This window comes from Ranitomeya imitator, chromosome 5, assembly GCF_032444005.1.
Source record: "Ranitomeya imitator isolate aRanImi1 chromosome 5, aRanImi1.pri, whole genome shotgun sequence".
NCBI lineage: Eukaryota > Metazoa > Chordata > Amphibia > Anura > Dendrobatidae > Ranitomeya > Ranitomeya imitator.
Genome location: NC_091286.1, coordinates 214,598,881 through 214,612,727, shown reverse-complemented (window position 1 = coordinate 214,612,727; position 13,847 = coordinate 214,598,881). Strand labels below are relative to the sequence as shown.

General features: G+C 43.0%; 1 long non-coding RNA gene across 1 annotated transcript; it reads left to right on the top strand.

The window, feature by feature from the left end:
• The first annotated feature begins 2,488 nt into the window (after window positions 1-2,488).
• Window positions 2,489-4,963, top strand: LOC138680627 (uncharacterized). Its single transcript, XR_011321696.1, has 4 exons — window positions 2,489-2,716; window positions 3,400-3,622; window positions 3,695-3,865; window positions 4,581-4,963. It is a non-coding gene; the product is annotated as an uncharacterized lncRNA (long non-coding RNA).
• Window positions 4,964-13,847: the final 8,884 nt, after the last annotated feature.

The window sequence follows — 13,847 nt, the reverse complement described above, 5'->3', positions numbered from 1 at the left end:
AGTAAACAAGACTGTTTTAAAATTAATAATTTTCCTTTTCTGTCAGCAGAGAGATCCTTTTTCTTTCCCATAGTTCTTGAAACCTGTGGCCTGCTTAATGATGTGGAACATCCTTCATAAGTAATTTTTCTTTAATTGGCTCATCTGGCAAACTAATAATCACCGGTGATTGAGACAGATTTCAGTGATCCACAGACATAATACCATCCATGAGTTTATTTGAAAAATTAAAAATTACATCTCTATGAAACTTAAATCCAATTTGCATAATAATTTGGAACGTGGTATACATGTAGTAATAGTGTCTCCCACTGTGTATTCTCATATATTATTATTATTCATTATTATAGCACCAATTATTTCATGGAGCTTTACATATGAGGAGGGGTATACATAATAAAAACAAGTGCAGTACAATACAAGTCACTCAGGAGGAGCAATAATTCCTCACTCTGTGCCTCCTTACCCTTGTAGCAACACAACACACCTTTGCGTTTTAATAGTAACAATGACCCCCTGTGCCTTGCCTCCTTACAGTAATACAGCTTACTCTGCCATCATTAAAATAATGTTACCCTGTGCCTCTTTGTTGGAACATAGACCCTTCCTATTGCTTTCTTATAGTAATATAGTTCCCTAGTGCCTCCTTACAATAATAATGCCATATATATATGTATATATATATATATATATATATATATATATATATATATATATAGTACAGACCAAAAGTTCGGATACACCTTCTCATTTAAAGATTTTTCTGTATTTTCATGACTATGAAAATTGTACATTCACACTGAAGGCATCAAAACTATGAATTAACACATGTGGAATTAGACACTTAACAAAAAAGTGTGAAACAACTGAAATTATGTCTTATATTCTAGGTTCTTCAGTGTAGCCACCTCTTGCTTTGATGACTGCTTTCCACACTCTTGGCATTCTCTTGATGAGTTTCTTGATAAAACACAGTGCACCTACACCAGCAGATGACATAGCTCCCCATCACTGATTGTGAAAACTTCACACTAAGACCTCAAGCAGCTTAGATTGTGTGCCTGTCCACTCTTAAGGTACCGTCACACTGGACGATATCGCTAGCGATCCGTGACGTTGCAGCGTCCTGGCTAGCGATATCGTCCAGTGTGACAGGCAGCAGCGATCAAGCCCCTGCTGTGATATCGCTGGTCAGGGAAGAAAGGCCAGAACTTTATTTCGTCGCTGGACGTCCCGCTGACATAGCTGAATCGGCGTGTGTGACGCCGATTCAGCGATGTCTTCGCTGGTAACCAGGGTAAACATCGGGTTACTAAGCGCAGGGCCGCGCTTAGTAACCCGATGTTTACCCTGGTTAACATCGTTAAAGTAAAAAAAAACAACCACTACATACTTACCTACCGCTGTCTGTCCCCGGCGCTCTGCTTCTCTGCTCTGGCTGTGAGCGCCAGGCAGCCGGAAAGCACAGCGGTGACGTCACCGCTCTGCTTTCCGGCCGCTGTGCTCACAGCCAGAGCAGAGAAGCCCAGCGCCGGGGACAGACAGCAGTAGGTAAGTATGTAGTGTTTTTTTTTTTTTACTTTAACGATGGTAACCAGGGTAAACATCGGGTTACTAAGCGTGGCCCTGCGCTTAGTAAACCGATGTTTACCCTGGTTACCGGCATCGTTGGTCGCTGGAGAGCTGTCTGTGTGACAGCTCTCCAGCGACCAAACAGCGATGCTGCAGCGATCCGGATCGTTGTCGGTATCGCTGCAGCGTCGCTAAGTGTGACGGTACCTTTACTCAGGTAAGACGCTTCTGGCATTGTCTATTGGTCATGAGTAGCTTGACACAAGGAATTTGACACTTGTAGCCCATGTCCTGGATCTGTCTGCTTGTGGTGGCTCTTGAAGCAATAACTTCAGCAGCAGTCCACTCATTGTGAATCTCCCCCACACTTTTGAATGGCATTTTCTTAACAATCCTTACCAGTTGCTTAGGGATCTTTTTCTACCATACTTTTTCCTTCCAGTCAAGTTTCCATTAAAATGCATTAAGGCATTAATTAGTATTAATATATTAATACCATAATATGCTTGTATACAGCACTGTTCCAGCTTTTTTAGCAATGACCTTTTGTGACTTACACTCTTTGTGGAGTGTGTCAATGATTGCCTTCTACGGGAAGCGAACAAGATCGCGGACCAGACGGGGTAGAGGAAATAAGAACCGCAAAAAGTTGCCCAACTCATTACAGGGGATGCAATTCCCCATATAGACACAAATATCCAACCAGATGGAAATAAACCGTGTCGACATCCCCGGCGCTGCTACACAGAATTTTGAGGCACTGCCCACGACTTTACAAATTATCAATCTTTCAGATTACTGTTTATCATCTAGTGAACTGTCTGACCTTCACAAGGGCCTTACCTTTGTACCCACCCATAGGGCTGCCAAATTTACTTTAATTAAAGATCTCTATCTTTTTTGTAGAAACCTTACTTTTCAAGTCATGTACAAGAAGCCAGATCTAGTGCGGACCATTCCTGCGGATGACTGCTAGGCCTTTCAGGATCTTCTAGACCCATTGGAAGAAAATCAGTCTGCCACGAATATAAGGAAATTCCCTTATAGAAATAAATCCTTGAAAGCGCCTTCTTTTTCTTTGGTACCAGCAATATGAATATTTTTTGAATTGGTCAAACGGGACATCACTCAGATGTCCCCTCAGGTAGGCACATCACCTAATTTGTCACTTGCAGAGAGACGAGCTATTTCTGACCTTAAAAATAATGATGCATTTGTTATCGAGGAGGCCGACAAAGGGGGCAATGTCATCTTGTGGCCCATCCACATGTACTTAGAGGAGGCCAAAAGGCAGCTTAACAACCCCCGCTTTTAACAGAGGTTACCATCTGATCTTACACAGGTTTTCGGCTCTAAATTTCATACCTTACTATGTAGAGCCAATCAATATGGTATTATCACCAATAACGAGAAGCAATACATGTGAGTGGAACATCCCATCATTGCCACATTCTACATGCTACCCAAAGTCCATAAAGACGACATGAAGCCCCCGGGTCGGCCTATTGTTTCCAGTGTAGGCAGTCTGTGTGAAAGATCTTGTGATTATCTTGATTTCTTTTTGCAGCCAATGGCATTGTCCCTACCTTTATTTGTTAGGGACTCTGCCCACTTCATTAAAATCTGTCGTGGCATCACTTTACCAGCGGAATTCCATCTAGTGAAATGAGATGTAGAATCACTCTACTCATATATTAGTCATGAGGATGGGATTAATGCAGTAACTTTTTTTCTAAACAAAACCCACTTGACGCATCGTTGACATAACTCTTTTCTCCTTGAACTCTTGAAATTTGTCCTTTATCATAATTTCTTTCTCTTTGATAGGACATTTTATCTTCAAGTGTCAGGAGTGGCGATGTGGGCGAAGTGTGCACCGGCCTATGCAAACATATTTTTCCTCACACGCTATTTGTCGACCAGCTCCATTACATATCTGGATCTGAAGATCTTTGTACAGGACAACCAACTAGCCACTGACCTTTATCGCAAGCTAACGGCAACTAACTCACTACTACCGTTTAACAGTTTTCACCCGATGCACACGAAGGTGGGTGTACCTACAGGTCAGTTCCTTCACATTAGGCGCAACTGTACTTTTGACCAAGATTTTTTGTCACAGGCCCATGGACTTACAGACCGCTTCAAGCAAAGAGTATACCCTAAGCGGGTTATATCAAAAGCTTTTCAAAGGGCACGCCAACAGGATCAGATGTCACTTCTATCACCTAGGCCATGGAGCCAGGATCAAGAAATTAGGTTCATCACGGATTACAACAATAGTTGGCATCAGGTCAGGGACATAATTTCAAGGCATTGGTCGGTTCTTAGGACAGACGCCCAGACAGCAGAGGTTACCAGTGATAAGCCTCTCCTTACAGCGAGAAGAGCCCCCAATTTACGAGAACTATTAACTAGGAGCCACTTTTCTAGGCCAACCATCAGGCTGAACAGGGGAATTGTTCTCAAGGGATCATTTCCCTGTGGGGACTGTAATATTTGCCCCTTCATGGTCCCTACACGTGATGCTTTCCTGAATCCAAGTGATCTTAGGAGCCATCCATTAAAATCTTATATTAACTGCAAATCTAGGGATGCAATATATGTGATACTTTGCCACTACAATAAGATATATGTGGGGCAAACATCCCAAGAATTGAGGAAGAGGGCCCAGAGGCATATACCTACTATATATCTAGCAGCCACAGACCAGAGAAAGGGCAAAACTCTCACACCTGTTGCTGCCCATTTCCTAGCAGTACATGGGGGTTCCACCTCATTAACATTAAGATCTTTGGTTTAAAAAATATCCCCTATGGGGGCAGGGGTGGCTCCACACAGAAACGTCTATTACAAATTGAATCCAGATGGATTTTCGAATTACGCTCAGTGACACCAACAGGACTTAATGAGGAGCTTCTTTTCACTGGATTTTTGGGATGAATGTTTATATATATATGGCATACACATTTTGCTAACAAATATCTTCTTTATGTCTTCTATATAAGGGGTACTCAACAACATCTTATTGTGGACTCATCTCGGTACCATCCATACAGGACTCCTCACGTCCTCTCCATGCCAACTCGCCTTATTGTTCCAACTACAATTGGCTTTGCTTCATTGGACAATCCAGTATACTACTCGATAGTAATGCAGATATGGACTACAGTATATAACCCAGTGGGTGTATGTGTTGCATCCAAGGGATTTTTTGCTTCATAATAGTCCCCCCTGTGACCTCTTTTACGTTTGATGTAAAAGTATATCTACCGTATATAATTTTTATGTACATCGTTGCGTGATGGGCCACCCCCACATTTATGTGATTGGGTCTTATATTGTGAGCTATTTTGTCCACTATTTGCGTACACATACCAGGAAGTTTTGACAAAACCCTAACTTTCGAACGTATATTATGACATCTCATGATGCATAGACTATACTATCTATCTACAATTGTAGATTAAAAGATCACACACTTGTGATACTTGGACCCTGTAGATATGCATATTCTCCATAATCAAACAGTATAAATATATGAAGCCTTGGCACGCGTTGCGCACCAATATTGTAATATAAATCCCCCCTTTTCCCATTTTTTGTTGTACCAGGATGGGTAGAGACTCTCATGGCAGCAGTTCTGTACATAAAAATAACCCCCTCCATGATTGTATTATGTACACAAATGGCCCTACTGGATTCTTTCCCATGCAAACTATACAGTTAGGGCCAGAAATATTTGGACAGTGACACAAGTTTTGTTATTTTAGCTGTTTACAAAAACATGTTCAGAAATACAATTATATACCGTATATACTCGAGTATAAGCCGACCCGAGTATAAGCCGACCCCCCTAATTTTGCCACAAAAAACTGGGAAAACTTATTGACTCGAGTATAAGCCTAGGGTGGAAATGCAGCATTTACCGGTGAATTTCAAAAATAAAAATAGATAATTATTTCCCCATAGCTGTGCCATATAGTGCTCTACACCGTTCATATTTCCCCATAGCTGTGCCCCATATAGTGCTCTGCACCGTTCACTGTGCCCCATAGCTGTGCCATATACAGTGCTCTGCACCGTTCACTGTGCCCCCTAGCTGTGCCATATACGGTGCTCTGCACCGTTCACTGTGCCCCATAGGTGTGCCATATACGATGCTCTGCACCGTTCACTGTGCCCCATAGGTGTGCCATATACGATGCTCTGCACCGTTCACTGTGCCCCATAGGTGTGCCATATACGGTGCTCTGCACCGTTCACTGTGCCCCATAGGTGTGCCATATACGGTGCTCTGCACCATTCACTGTGCCCCATAGATGTGCCATATACGGTGCTCTGCACCGTTCACTGTGCCCCATAGCTGTGCCATATACGGTGCTCTGCACCATTCACTGTGCCCCATAGATGTGCTCCATATACGGTGCTCTGCACCGTTCACTGTGCCCCATAGATGTGCTCCATATACGGTGCTCTGCACCGTTCACTGTGCCCCATAGATGTACTCCATATACGGTGCTCTGCACCGTTCACTGTGCCCCATAGATGTGCTCCATATACGGTGCTCTGCACCGTTCACTGTGCCCCATAGATGTACTCCATATACGGTGCTCTGCACCGTTCACTGTGCCCCATAGATGTGCTCCATATACGGTGCTCTGCACCGTTCACTGTGCCCCATAGATGTGCTCCATATACGGTGCTCTGCACCGTTCACTGTGCCCCATAGATGTGCTCCATATACGGTGCTCTGCACCGTTCACTGTGCCCCATAGATGTGCTCCATATACGGTGCTCTGCACCGTTCATTGTGCCCCATAGATGCTCCACATTAATCTGTTCTGCCGCTGCTACTGCTGCAATAAAAAAAAAAAAACACATACTCACCTCCCTTGATTGCAGCTCCCGGCGTCTCGTTCCGGCGCCTCCATCTTCCCGGCGTCTCTGCTCTGACTGATCAGGCAGAGGGCGCCGCGCACACTGTATGCGTCATCGCGCCCTTTGACCTGAACAGTCAGAGTGCAGACGCCGGGAAGATGGAGACGCCGGGAAGATGGAGCGATGCCCAGCGGCTGGAACGTGGACAGGTGAATATAACATACTCACCTAGTCCTGGCGATCCTCGCGCTGTCCCTCTGCCTGGTCTTCGGTGCCGCAGCTTCTTTCTCTATCAGCGGTCACCGGCACCGCTGATTAGAGAAATGAATAAGCGGCTCCGCCCCTATGGGAGGTGGAGCCGCTTATTCATTTCTGTAATGAGCGGTCCCACGTGACCGCTGAAGAGAGGAAGAAGCTGCAGCGCCGAAGCCCGTGGGACGGCAGGGACAGCGCGAGGATCGCTGGGACTAGGTAAGTATGCCTCAGCGCCCTCACCCCCTCACCCGCCGACCCCACCGCTACCGTGACTCGAGTATAAGCCGAGGGGGGCACTTTCAGCCCAAAAATTTGGGCTGAAAATCTCGGCTTATACTCGAGTATATACGGTATATAATATGGGCTGAAAGTGCACACTCCCAGCTGCAATATGATAGTTTCCACATCCAAATCGGAGAAAGGGTTTAGGAATCATAGCTCTGTAATGCATAGCGTCCTCTTTTTCAAGGGACCAAAAGTAATTGGACAATGGACTCTAAGGGCTGCAATTAACTCTGAAGGCGTCTCCCTCGTTAACCTGTAATCAATGAAGTAGTTAAAAGGTCAGGGGTGGATTCCAGGTGTGTGGTTTTGCATTTGGAAGCTGTTGCTGTGAGCAGACAACATGCGGTCAAAGGAACTCTCAATTGAGGTGAAGCAGAACATCCTGAGGCTGAAAAAAAAGAAAAAATCCATCAGAGAGATAGCAGACATGCTTGGAGTAGCAAAATCAACAGTTGGGTACATTCTGAGAAAAAAGGAATTGACTGGTGAGCTTGGGAACTCAAAAAGGCCTGGGCGTCCACGGATGACAACAGTGGTGGATGATCGCCGCATACTTAATTTGGTGAAGAAGAACCCGTTTACAACATCAACTGAAGTCCAGAACACTCTCAGTGAAGTAGGTGTATCTGTCTCTAAGTCAACAGTAAAGAGAAGACTCCATGACAGTAAATACAAAGGGTTCACATCTAGATGCAAACCATTCATCAATACCAAAAATAGACAGGCCAGAGTTAAATTTGCAGAAAAACACCTCAAGAAGCCAGCTCCGTTCTGGAAAAGTATTCTATGGACAGATGAGACAAAGATCAACCTGTACCAGAATGATGGGAAGAAAAAAGTTTGGAGAAGAAAGGGAACGGCACATGATCCAAGGCACACCACATCCTCTGTAAAACATGGTGGAGGCAACGTGATGGCATGGGCATGCATGGCTTTCAATGGCACTGGGTCACTTGTGTTTATTGATGACATAAGAGCAGACAAGAGTAGCCGGATGAATTCTGAAGTGTACCGGGATATACTTTCAGCCCAGATTCAGCCAAATGCTGCAAAGTTGATTGGACGGCGCTTCATAGTACAGATGGACAATGACCCCAAGCATACAGCCAAAGCTACCCAGGAGTTCATGAGTGCCAAAAAGTGGAACATTCTGCAATGGCCAAGTCAATCTCCAGATCTAAACCCAATTGAGCATGCATTTCACTTGCTCAAATCCAGACTTAAGACGGAAAGACCCACAAACAAGCAAGACCTGAAGGCTGCGGCTGTAAAGGCCTGGCAAAGCATTAAGAAGGAGGAAACCCAGCGTTTGGTGATGTCCATGGGTTCCAGACTTAAGGCAGTGATTGCCTCCAAAGGATTTGCAACAAAATATTGAAAATAAAAATATTTTGTTTGGGTTATGTTTATTTGTCCAATTACTTTTGACCTCCTAAAATGTGGAGTGTTTGTAAAGAAATGTGTACAATTCCTACATTTTCTATCAGATATTTTTGTTCAACCCTTCAAATTAAACGTTACAATCTGCACTTGAATTCTGTTGTAGAGGTTTCATTTCAAATCCAATGTGGTGGCATGCAGAGCCCAAATCGCGAAAATTGTGTCACTGTCCAAATATTTCTGGCCCTAACTGTATGTGGTTGCGTTTATAGATTGCAATACTAATACCTGTTACATTGGGTCCTACGGACATATACCCTGTGCAGTTGATTAGTGAAAATAGCTCGTGCCCCTGTATGTGTGGTGCACTAACACTTCCTTAGGCACTTTACTTTACTTGCGGTCTCATCAGGGCTGTTTGAGACTTGCATGTAAGTTGTCTAGGATATACAGTCCCCTCTTGCTTTCGGCAATACCTCTTGGCATTTTTTATGGATATCTTATTCCCAATTATTGGGTCTTTGTGCAGCCCTGCGGCAGTATTAATACCCGGCCCCAGTCTCATGGACAATTTTCAGGTACTGATATGTTTCAGTAGCAATCTGTGACCTTTATAAATATGGGGACCCTCTTGAATTACTCACTTGGCTTGGTGTGCCTTAGCACCATTTGATTTTTTTTTTCTCATGAATATACGTGTCCATTCCAAGTGTGCTCTTATACTTATTTTGTGATACATCTATTCAGCATACGTGCTACGCTGGGCCCCCTGATGGGTGTTTATTGGTGAAGTTAATCCAACATAATGTAATATGTAATAAAATACTTAATATACATGCTTTTTGGTTTTAGTAGTTTTGCATTGCTACCTATCAGGGGCCATGCCAATAATATGTATGTAGGGCACTCATTTTCCATTCCATCCTTTTTAGATCACTCGCTTCCTGATTGTCTCCACGCAGCTGGCCTTGTTACTTCAGTCCTGACACCCTGGCTTCACACCTGTATGGTCGCTAGGTTTCATTAATGTGTGTATATAAACCAGATCTGTTCACCTCATTTTCACTTCTGACGAAGCTGCGGCTGCAGCGATATGTGTGGGGCCTTTACCTCACCCCTCTTGTCCTTTATTAGGATTCCATGCTCACATGGCTCCATCTTACAGCCTTTCTTATCAGTTGGTAATGTAGTTTTACCCACTCACATCCCATAGGCTATTGTAGCTCTCTGGTGATCTTTATTCCCAGGAGTGACCATCCATCAGGTTGTATATTCACCTTTTCCCAGTGTTGCTGCGCATTCCATTATTGGACTTTCCGTGTCCTTTCCTTTTTCCAACTATGGTGTTTTATATTGTGGGAATCTATTCCCATACATTTTAGGATAGCACACCAGTGATCTGGGGGTTGGGATGCATTATTATATGTTTTCCCAATGCGGCAGACTTGCGACAGCAATCATGTGCATATACTATGTAAGGTGTATTGTATTCATTATACATACTTCTGTGGTCACATTATTTTTGGGATGTTATATGGCTTGCCACTAATATTTGCTTGTGCTTATTGACTAGACCCATATTATGGTGTACATGTGCCATTATTGAGCTTTTTATAAATATAATATTGATTATTTCATTTGTTTCACGCTATGCCTAATTGGCCTAGTTCTTTGGGGGTGATGGTTTATTGGTCATGTTATATGCATTTTACATGTTTTTAAATGTTGTTTTGTCTTGAGGTGTAATAAAGGTTTTTCTTATATTTTACTATGTGGATGTGCACACCATTATTAGTCTAGTCTTTTTTCTCTTCTTTTGTACATATCCAATACAGACTAGGTGCTGCACCCCATTTTTGCAATTTATATGATTATATATTTGTGATAGCAGTGTGCACTAGGGTTGAGCGAAACGGGTCGGTCAGATTCAGAAGTCGCCGACTTTTGGCAAAGTCGGGTTTCATGAAACCCGACCCGACCCCTGTGTGGGGTCGGCCATGAGGTCGGCGATCTTCTGATCTGGAATCGGAATTCCGATACCGAGTTCCGATATGTTTAAGATATCGGGAATCGGTATTGGAATTCATATTTGAGTGTAAAATAAAGAAAAAAAAAAAAAAAGATATACTCACCCTCGGACGTGCCCTGGTTCTCACCGGCAACCTTCCTTCCTAAGAATGAGCGCCTGAAGGGCCTTCGATGACGTCGCGGCTTGTGATTGGTCGCGTGAGCGGTCAGATGGGCGTCACATGACCAATCACAAGCCGCGACGTCATCTAAGGTCCTTCAGGCACTAATTCTTAGGAAGGAAGCGTCCGAGGGCGCGTCCGAGGGTGAGTATATTCCTAATAGGCATATACTCACCCTCGGACGCGCCCTGGTTCTAACCCGGAGCCTTCCTTCCTAAGAATCAGCGTTTGAAGGACCTTTCGATGACGTCGCGGCTTGTGATTGGTCGCGTGACGCCCATGTGACCGCTCACGCGACCAATCACAAGCCGCGACGTCATCGAAGGTCTTTCAGGCGCTCATTCTTAGGAAGGAAGGCTGCCGGTGAGAACCAGGGCGCGTCCGAGGGCAAGTATATCAATATTTTTTATTTTGATTCTTTATTTTACACTTAAATATGGATCCCAGGGCCTGAAGGAGAGTTTCCTCTCCTTCAGACCCTGGGAACCATTAGAAACCCAATGCACTGCATTGGGTTTCATGTTTCGGCCGACCCCGACTTTTCTATAGGATCGGCCGATTTCACTCGACCCGACTTTTGAAAAAGTCGGGTTTCGTGAAACCCGACACGATCCTATAAAAAGAAAAGTCGCTCAACCCTAGTGTGCACCCCTTATTCCTCTTGTAATGACTGCCTTCTGGACATCTGTCAAGTCAGCAGTCTTCCCTATGATTGTGGGGCCTACTGAAACAGACTAAGGGACCTTTTTAAACACTTAGGAAGCCAGTGTAGGTGTTTTTTGTTAATTCTAATTTACTGAGATAATGACTTTGGAGCTTTCATTGACTGTAAGCCATAGTCATCAATATTAACAGAAATAAACACTTGAAATGTAACACTCTGTTTGTAATGACTCCTTATAATATGAGTTTGACTTTTTGTATTGAAGAACTGAAATAAGTTACATTTTTGATGATATTCTAATTTTGTGAGAAGCACCTGTATATGTTTTACTTTTTATAGGCAGTCACCTTACTTTCTTCACCATAATAGGACATTTGGTTTTCATATACAATTGAACTTCTGGTGATGGTAGTGCAGAGACATGTCCAGTCCCCAGTATATATCCCATTGTAGGGAATATGGCCATTCTGGGAAATATATATTTGTAGGAACAGTTTTACATGCAAATCAACAATGCTAGGCACTGTCTCTGAATACTAATCTAAATGTACGTTTTGTCCAGACAGGTGATCTCAGTCTCGATGGAGCTTCTCTCATGCCTATACATTCTATTATGCAATGTACATCAAAACTAAAGTCATGTATACATCACAATTGTTAGTAGACATCAATGAATGGTCATATTACAATTTCTCATCTCAAAAATATTAATAATAGAAGGCAACTTATAGAATGTTCTTCAGTGGTTTTCTCCTCTAATCCAAGACGTACAGATAGGAAATCAATAAGGTAAGCCCCTGTGGGGACATTAAATATGATGTCTTCAAAGTGTAGTAGAATCTGTCCTGGCTATATAAGCAAGCGAGAAACCTCAGTACAGCAAAAAAGAAAATGGGACTGTAGGTCTGGCTACAGTGTTATTTATTTTGTTCCGGTGAGTCAAAACAGATATGGTCCACGTGGCTTACACCATGCCACATTTCCTGGTTCCCATCTCTTGCTACGCACAGATGTCCTTGACAAAGACCATTGTTGGTTGAAATGTTGGACCATATCTGCTTTGACTCCTTGACAGATCAAAATAACACTGCAGCAAGACATACAATCCCAGTTTCTTTTTTGTGGTGCTGAGCTTTCTAGTTCATATATTTAGTAATATGTCAGGATAAGTATTTGAAAGGGAAAACAACAGTAGGATCAATCATTCTAAGCAGCCTATATGAGCATGTAAGTCATATGAAGCTGAATAAAGTGATACCTTGACCTTGACATCTGAAGTCTTATTCACAAGAAATCATGTTTTTCCATGCGCCGTACATGTACGGCGCATGTCGTGTCTCCCCCTTTAAAGTGGCTTCCAGCGTTGAGCCCACATCTTTCTCTGTACATGTCAACTGTTTTGAACAGCTGACATGTACCGCTAACAGCCACGGGTGGAATTGCAATCCACCCATGGCTGTTAACAGCTGCCGTCAATCTCTGACAGCGGCATTTAACTCTCTTTTCCTGGAAGCACACCGGAAATCTTGCCCTTCAGTGACCCCGTCATGTGATTGTGGGTCACTGATGGGTTGGCATGACAAACAGAGGTCTCCAGCAGACCTCTATGGTTGTCACTGTCGGATTGCTATGAGCACCGCCCGATGGTCAGCGCTCATAGCAAGCGAGCATTTCTGCTACATACAGGCATTGTGATCATTGCAGAGGCAATCAGACAACTGCAGCTTCTAGTCCCCCATGGAGACTATTGAAACATGCAAAAAGGAAAAAAAGTTTTTTAAAATATTTGAAACAATTAACAAAAATCTAAACGTTCAAAACACCCCCCTTTCGCCCCATTCAAAATGAAAAAAAAAATCAAACATGCACATATTTGGTATTGCTGCATTCAAAATCACCTGAAAAATAATTAATCTGATCATTAAACAGCATAGCGGAAAAAAAGTAAAAACCCCAAAATTACTTTTTTTGGTCGCTGCAACATTGCATTAAAATGCAATAACGGGTGAGCAAAAGATTATATCTGTACCAAAATGTTATAATTAAAAACATCATCTTGGCATGCAAACAATAAGCCCTCACCTGACCCAAAATACTGAAAAATAGAGACGGTACTGGTCTCGTAAAATGATGCAATTTTTTTTTTTAACAAACTTTGGATTTTTTTCACCCCTTAAAAGAACCTAGACATATTCGGTGTCTATGAACTTATAATTACCTGGAAAATCATAAAGGTTGGTCAGTTTTAGCATTTGGTGATCAAGGTAAAAAAAATTTTTTAAAAAATTGTTGTGGAATTGCACTTTTTTTTTGCAATTTCACTGCACTTGGTGAGTATATGCTATGGTAAAACCAATGGTGTCATTCAAAAGTACATCTCGTCACGCACAAAACAAGTCCTCACATGGTCATATTGATGGAAAAATAAAAAAGTTATGGCTCTGGGAAGAAAGGAAGCAAAAAAAGGGTTGTGTCATGAAGGGGTTAATATGTAAATGAGCTGTTAATGGGCAGGACGCAGATCTCCCCAGAAGTCAGCTTCCAGATGAATGATCAAGGAGGAATCTGGACCCATACTGAACTTGTAAGCAAAAAACGCTGGCAGAGTGCCAGCCAGCCAC